This window comes from Prionailurus viverrinus, chromosome D2 (genome assembly GCF_022837055.1).
Source record: "Prionailurus viverrinus isolate Anna chromosome D2, UM_Priviv_1.0, whole genome shotgun sequence".
In the NCBI taxonomy this organism is placed as follows: Eukaryota; Metazoa; Chordata; class Mammalia; order Carnivora; family Felidae; genus Prionailurus; species Prionailurus viverrinus.
Window position 1 is genome coordinate 40398651 of NC_062571.1, and position 7251 is coordinate 40405901.

The following is a 7251-nucleotide window of genomic DNA, read 5'->3' on the forward strand; positions in this document are numbered from 1 at the left end:
AACAATGTATACAAAGAAGTATACACCACAGACAAGTGGGATTTATCCTGGGTATATAAGGTGGTTCAACATTCAAAAATCAGTTCATGTAATCCATCACAACAGGTTAAAGAAAAAAAGTTACATAATCACATCAATAGATAGAGAAAAGGCACTCGACAAAATCCAAAACCCACTCATGATAAAAACCCTCGTAAATAGTCATAGAAGGGAACTTCCTCAATTTGACAGGAAAAAAAAAATCTATTAAAAAAAACTCCCAAATAGATCAGCATGTCATATGCTCTCCATTCTGTTATACTTGTCTATATGCCTGTTGTTCATGTCAGTACTATCCTATTTTGATCACTATATCTTTGTAATATAGCTTGAAATCAAGAAGTGTGATGCCTCCAACTTTGTTCTTTTTCCTTAGGATTGCTTTGGCTATTCAGGGTCTTTTGTGGTTTCATACACATTTTAGGAGAGTTTTATCTATATCTGTGAAAAATATCATTGGAGTTTTGGTAGGGATTTCAATGAACCTGTAGATCGCTTTGGGTAGCATGGACATTTTCACAATATTTATTCTCCCAATATAAGAACATGGGATACCTTTCCATTTATTTGTGTCTTCAATCTTTCATCAGTGTCTTATAGTTTTCAGTGTACAGGTCTTTTGCCTCCTTGGTTAAATTTATTCTTAAATATTTTATTGTTTTTTGATGCCACTATAAATGGGATTGCTTTCTTTTTTCTATTATCATCCCTTTATGTCTGAAAAGTTTATAATAATGGCTCTTATTTTATTCATGATTCTGATAATCTGAGGGTTTTTTTTTTTTCCTTTTCTGCATGATATTGTATCTGCGGTGTTACTAAATTCATTTATTAGTCCTTGTAGTTTTTGGTGGAGTCTTTATGTTTTTTTATATCACGTCATCTGCAAAGATAATTTTACTTCTTCCTTTCTGATTTGGATGTGTTTTATTTCTTTTTCTTACCTAATTGCTATGGCTAGGGCTTCCAGTACTATGCTGAATAGAAATGGTCAGGAGCGCCTGGGTGGCTCAGTCGGTTAAGCCTCCGACTTCAGCTCAGGTCACGATCTCGCAGTCCGTGAGTTCGAGCCCTGTGTTGGGCTCTGGGCTGATGGCTCAGAGCCTGGAGCCTGTTTCCGATTCTGTGTCTCCCTCTCTCTCTGCCCCTCCCCCGTTCACGCTCTGTCTCTCTCTGTCTCAAAAATAAATAAACGTTAAAAAAATATATAAATAAAAAAAAAAAAAAGAAATGGTGAGAGTGGCATCCTTGTCTTGTTCCTGATCTTAGAGGAAAGGCCTTTAATTTTACACCATTGAGTATGATGTTAGCTGTAAGTTTGTCATATATGGCCTTTATTACGTTGAGGAACAGTCCTTCTAAACCTAATTTGTTGAGAGTTTTTATCATGAAGGAATGTTGAATTTTGTCAAATGCTAAACATACTTCTTTCCAATAAGATATAATCTGGAAGGGGGCGCCTGGCTGGCTCATTCAGAGGAACATGCAAATCTCGATCTTGGGGTCATGAGTTCAAGCCCCATGTTGGGTTCAGAGATTACTTAAATACATAAAACTTAGAAAAAAAAAAGATATAACCTGAGAGAGGTGCACATCACTTTTGCTTACATCCATTGGCCAGGTCTCAGGGCCACACATAACTACAAGGGTGGCCGGGAAATGTAGCCTTTCTCATGGATGGCTTTATACCCTGTTAAACATTGGTGATTCTATCTCTAAAAAAAGAAAACGTAATGGATTTGAGGGTTCAACTAGCACTGTCTGCCGTAACACATTGACAGGAAAAGACTTGAAAAACTGGTGAGAGTATTTCTCTAGGAACCGGGTACTGGTGGCTGGGGATACAGATGGCAGGAAAGTATCCCCTTTAAACGCTGATTTGTTCCATGTAAATGCATGTAAACATTTTAAACAAAATACTCAAAACAGCACTACCCTATGTACTTGGTAAATCTCAACAGCTGGCTCAGTGACCAGAAGTTTTTGCATCCTCACCCTCACCCACTCAGAGAGGGTTCTAGATGTGGTGTGAAACTCGGGCCACATCAAACTGTACAGAATTCGTATGGTTTGAGGAGCAGGGGAAGCCCATTGGTTTGCATGGGCAGAGGCCTGGGGAGGAATGCAAATTCAGATAAACACGTGTGAGAGCTGCTCTTTTGGAACCAGCGGACCCAGGTGGCATCAAGCCTTCCTTATGATGGTGCTAGGCTTGCTTGGGGGAGAGAAGGCCAATTCTGCTGCCAAGCTCTTCCCCAGAGTTGCTCTTACACAGAAGGAGGAGGAGACCAGCACCTTTTGAACTGGAGGGGTTGGGGAGCTGGGCCCAGAGGCACAGCCAGCTTCTAGGGTAGGCGGGGCCACTTGCCCTTTGAAGCAAGGAGCTTTTGAACCTTCTGCCAGGCACAGGTCACAGCTGCCTTTATCTGGCTCTCATCTCCCCCTCAGCCTTCATGACTCAAGAGAACATTGGAGCAAACTTCAGGCTTGCATGGGGTAAGGGCTGCAGGGGTGGTCAACCCCTCCACCAAGTGCGTGGGGCCACCCCCTCCCACTGGCCCCAGCTGGACCAGGTGGCACAGCACAGGACAGACACCCTCCCATCCCCTGGTACACAGACAGTGCAGGTCTGGCTCCCTTGACTGGGTCCCAGCACCCCCTGGGGCGTTCTTTAATGCCCAAGGGGCTCTGTGCACAAAGAGAAACATGTCTAACTCTACACCTGTCTAATGTGCAATGTAGGAAAATTGCAACAGCGTTTCTCTAAATGCTCACATGTAGGCTCAGCTTGGAGATGCTGTGGGTTTGGTTCCATACTACTGCAGTAAAGCTAACATCACAACAAAGCAAGTCAAAAGAATTTTTTGGTTTCCCATATAAAAGTTACATTTACACTATAGTCTATTATTTAAGTCTATTAGGGGTGTAATAACATTACGTCTAAAAAAAACAATGTATGTACTTTAATCAAAAAATACTCTATGGTGTGCCTGGGTGGCTCAGTCAGTTAAGCTTCTGACTCTTCGTTTCGGTTCGGGTCATGATCTCACGGCTTTGTGGGTTCGAGCCCCACGTTGGGCTCTGCACTGGCAGGGTGGAGTCTGCTTGGGATTCTCTCTCTCTCTCTCTCTCTCTCTCTCTCTCTCTCAAAATAAATAAATAAACATAAAAACAAAGAATGCATGGAATTGAAAAGATCCTCATTTTATTGAGAATTAAAACAATTATTTTAAAAAATACTTTATTATCATTTGAGCTTTCAGCTAGTTGTAATCTTGCTGGTTGAGGGCCGCCTCTGTGTTAATGGCTCAGCTGATTAGGGTGGTGGTTGCTGAAGCCTGGGGCGATGGCGATTTCTTTTTTTTTTTTTCTTCCCAATCTTTTTTTTTTTTTTTTAATGTTTATTTATATTTGAAAGAGAGAGAGAGAGAGAGAGAGAGAGAGAGAGAGAGAGAGCAGGGGAGGAGCAGAGAGAGCCAGAGACAGAATCTGAAGCAGGCTCCAGACTATGAACTCTCAGGACAGAGCCCGACGCAGGGCTCAAACTCACCAACTGTGAGATCATGACCTGAGCCGAAGTCAGTCCCTTAACTGACTGAGCCACCCAGGTGCCCCTGTGGCGATTTCTTAAAATAAGACAACAATGCAATTTGTTGCATCGACAAACCCTTCCTTTCATTTGAACAGGTAGGGGCCACTGTAGGGTTATTAATTGGCCTAATTTCAGTATTGTTGTGTCTCAAGGAACAGGGAGACCTGAGGAGAGGGAGAGAGATGGGGGGGGGGGGGACCTCCAGTCAGTGGAGCAGTTAGAAGCCACACAACATGTATCAACTGATTTCGTGGTCGTGTATGGGCTTGCTTCGTGGCGCCCCACACAATTACATTGGGATGTCGAAGATCGCTGATCACAGATCCGTATAACAAATAGGATAATAATGGAAAAGTCTGAAATACTGTGAGAATTACCAAATGTAACACAGAGACCCGAGGGCACAAAGGCTGTCGGAAAATGGCAGTGACAGACTTGCTCGGTGCAGGGCTGATGCAAACCTTCAGTCTGTAAAAAGTGCGACATCTACAAAACATCACAGAGCAAAGCCCGAGCCGAGGTATGCCTGTATTCTCCCTACAATTAATACGCTGAATTTTTATCACTTCAACAAGATAGATTTCCCTGAACACTTAAACATTGCATGTAATCAATTATATACCCTTCCTAATTCTAACGATTCAGAGTCTCATAAATGTTTCAACTGCCTTTAAATATCAACGAGTAAGGATACAGCAGTCACAAAAACCGGATCTGCATACTCATACTAAGACTGGTTACAAAATGCTAATGCACGGATCTAAATTTGTTTTACTTTATTATCTGTAGTCGGCACTCCCAGCAGCAGACGGAGTAGACATCCTGTGTGCCACCCATCACTGCCCTCTCCTGGGCATCTGAGAGAGCTGGCATGCTACCCTCCCGTGGGAGGCGCCTCGCCACATCTCTGTGCCACAAACCGTCCATCCTGGGCACACTGACTGGACCTGGGGTGGGTCCCAGACTCTAAGTCAGGACCTCACGGGCCGGCCAGGCATATCTACAAGACTGGCACAAAAGTTCTGCCCAAGGAAGGTTGTGGGTGGTGGCATCTGAGCCAAGTGATCAGCAACGTGCCGGGGCACCCGAATGTGGGGGCAAACACCAAAGACTCACAGAGGAGGCAGAGGGCAGAAGCCGGGCAGGAGCCCTGAGCAAGTTGGGGACCAGCTGGCCAGAAGCAGCTGCAGCAGTGGAAACAAGGTGGGACAGCAGTGTCAGAGTGGGAATGATGCTCTGGGAGTCGGTGATGTGGATACACCCGCAGGCCTGTCCTGAAGAACCTGGCTAGGGGACTGGCCCGAGTGGTTTTCTCCTCCCCCCACCCCCACCCCCGCCCCCCCCACATGTTCTTCACACAGGTGAAGGGAATGGGCAGAAGATCTCCTGAGCTGACGTGATGGCATGTGTGGAAGCCAAGCACACAGGACACAGAAGTGGATTCAGAGATTTGTGTGCAGAAAGTGAGGGGAAGCAGGATGGGGTGCCGGGAGAAAACGAACTGTGAGGCCATTCCAAGGGAGGCCTCAACGGACCCCATGGGGAGGCAGGGGCTGGAGTCACTCATCAGTTGTCCGGAAATGAGGCAAGGGGACTTTGGAGAGCCTTGGGTCCTAGATCCCCGCGTGAGGCAGCTTCCTTGTGCCAGGGGCAATTCCTTCCTGAGCTCTCAGATTTCAACACCTGATCCTGAAGGGTGGCCTGTGTGGCCACCATTATACTAGAGGTGGCAGGCTGGTCAATGAGCGTGAGGTTGGCCTGTGGTCTGAGATGTGGTCTGGTCAGTGACCAGACCTGGCCAGCCTCTGTAGAACATTCAGTGAAAAGAGCCTCTCATGGTTTAGGGGAGAGAGCTGACAGGATCAGATTTTCATTCTAGATTGCTGTGGGAGCTCAGGAGAGAGAGCAAGACTGATGAGAAACATGAAGTGTGGCCAATGCACAGAAGATGTCTAAAGACACAGGAGTGGCTAGGACCTCACAGAGCCTGGGGAGGTAAGGGGGGGCGGGCGGAGCTTAGCGCAGAGACTGGGGAGAGCGGCGACACTTACAGGGCGGGGAGATCAGGATACTCCAAGGAGTTGGGTGTGCAATAGTGCAATACATGGTCTTTCCTGGGTGGGTAGATTGGAGAGCTAAGAGAACGAAAGCTCCAGGGAGGAAGGTGACATCACAGACCGAAAAGCCCTTCTTTCCTCCCCCAACACATGCACACTCAGCAGTGGCTTGGTAAGCTGAGTTCAGCCGGCTGCCCCTAGATGGCAGTGTACGCACATAGCAGGAGCTGCCCAGCAAAACTCCCCAGGGACAGCAAGGGTCTCCCATGGGACCAGCAGAAGCTCACCAGGGCTGTGAGAGGGACCAGGAGAGGCACCCATGATGCCTGCTGCATCCACCTATGCTCTGCTTTGCTGCAGGTGTGTGTGTGGGGGTGCCTCTCTCTCCCTGTCCTCTGTGGGGAGCGGGGTGGGCAGGGCCTGAGCACAGCACCCCCAAATCCCCATGTTTATGACTCTCCAGGGGCACAGTCTTGGGTGGAAGATTGGACATAAAGCCAATGGTTCTGGTTCGACCATTTACGGGCTGAAGTGACTCCCTGAGACTACTTTGCACATTCGTTTTTTAAATGCGTACCTTCATGAAGCCCAGTTCACGTGAGATTATTCCAGAAGGAATGCTTCTACACCGTCAGGTGACTTTCACTTCTGTGGCTATCCCTTATTTCCATGCTTTCAGGGACAGAGCTGTGGGTTGAGCCAAGGCAGTCTTACGGGTCCTTGTCTTGACCTCTCGGATCTGTCCCCCCCCCCCCCCCCCCGATGTCTCATCTGGCCACATCTGGGGACTTCCTCTTTGGCAAAAGTATCTTCTCCCATCTGAAGTAATTACAGTATGGGTGGCACACAGGCAGGGCTGGAAGGGCACTGGGAGGTCATCTACTGAACAACCTTCCCCTCTCTCCTACCCTCAGTTTATGGATGGGATGAACGAGGTGAGAAAGCCAATCACCAGCACAGATAACATGGCCTCAGCCTCAATCATTAAAGTGTGCTCCACCACACAAGTCAGACCCTCATGTTCACACGTGAGTTCCTACCACAAATCTCTACAGTCTTGTAGGAGACACAATCGGAGGGCAGGGGGCCCATGGCTGAGGCTGCAGATGCAAACAGAAGCAAGAGGCCCTTGGAAGTTTGCAGATTCTTTAAAATAGATGGTTCTGGAACCAACACAGCAGGCATTGGGTGACAGGCCAACCACTCGAAACTGGGGATCCCTCCTTCCTTCCTGAAACATTCGTTTCCCTTGACTTCCACACACCACCCCTTCTTTTTTTTTTTTTTAAACTTTTTTAATGTTTATTTATATTTGAGAGAAACAGACAGAGTGCAAGCAGGGGAGGGGCAGAGGGAGAGGGAGACACAGAACCCGAAGTAGGCTCCAGGCTCTGAGCTGTCGGCACAGAGCTGGATGCGGGGCTCAGACTCTGGGACGGTGAGATCATGACCTGAGCTGAAGTCTGGCACTTAACCGACTGAGCCACCCGGCGCCCCATACACACACCACCCTTCTGACACTGCTCTTACCCCACTGGCCGCTCTTTCAGTCTCCTTGATCCC

At 47.3% G+C, this 7251-nt stretch overlaps 1 long non-coding RNA gene across 1 annotated transcript; it reads left to right on the top strand.

Annotated features, from left to right (window-relative positions):
* The first annotated feature begins 5759 nt into the window (after nucleotides 1-5759).
* On the top strand, nucleotides 5760-7010 carry LOC125147727 (uncharacterized). The gene is made up of 3 exons (XR_007145279.1): nucleotides 5760-6048; nucleotides 6152-6323; nucleotides 6603-7010. It is a non-coding gene; the product is annotated as an uncharacterized LOC125147727 (long non-coding RNA).
* The last annotated feature ends 241 nt before the right edge of the window (nucleotides 7011-7251 follow it).